Source organism: Triticum aestivum, chromosome 1D, assembly GCF_018294505.1.
Source record: "Triticum aestivum cultivar Chinese Spring chromosome 1D, IWGSC CS RefSeq v2.1, whole genome shotgun sequence".
Taxonomy (NCBI): Eukaryota; Viridiplantae; Streptophyta; class Magnoliopsida; order Poales; family Poaceae; genus Triticum; species Triticum aestivum.
The window spans coordinates 406,285,322-406,285,695 of record NC_057796.1 but is presented as its reverse complement, the minus strand read 5'-3'; positions in this window follow the sequence as shown (position 1 = coordinate 406,285,695).

Here is a 374-nt window from a genome sequence, read left to right as displayed (position 1 = left end):
TTGCCTAGTCAATGTATTGAAGAAATCCATGGCTTCATCATTAGCCGGAAGTAACCGGGGCATGATGGTACGAAGTTCTCCAAAGTTATTTTGGAAAGGAGTCCCGGATAGGATAATCCGCCTTTCGGTACAAATTTCAGCAAAGGCCTTCCAAATAGCGATATTCGGAAGGCTCTTGCTGTACTTTGTACCAAAAAGCGAATTATCCTATCTGGGATTCCGTTCCAAAATAACTTTGGAGAGCTTCGTACCATCATGCGCCTGTTACTTTCGCCTAATGATGAAGACATGGTTTTGTTGAATCCTTTGACACTAGACAAACGTGACATGAGGGGGTCGAGGGTCGGGAACTAGGGTAGAGGGTCGTGGATCGC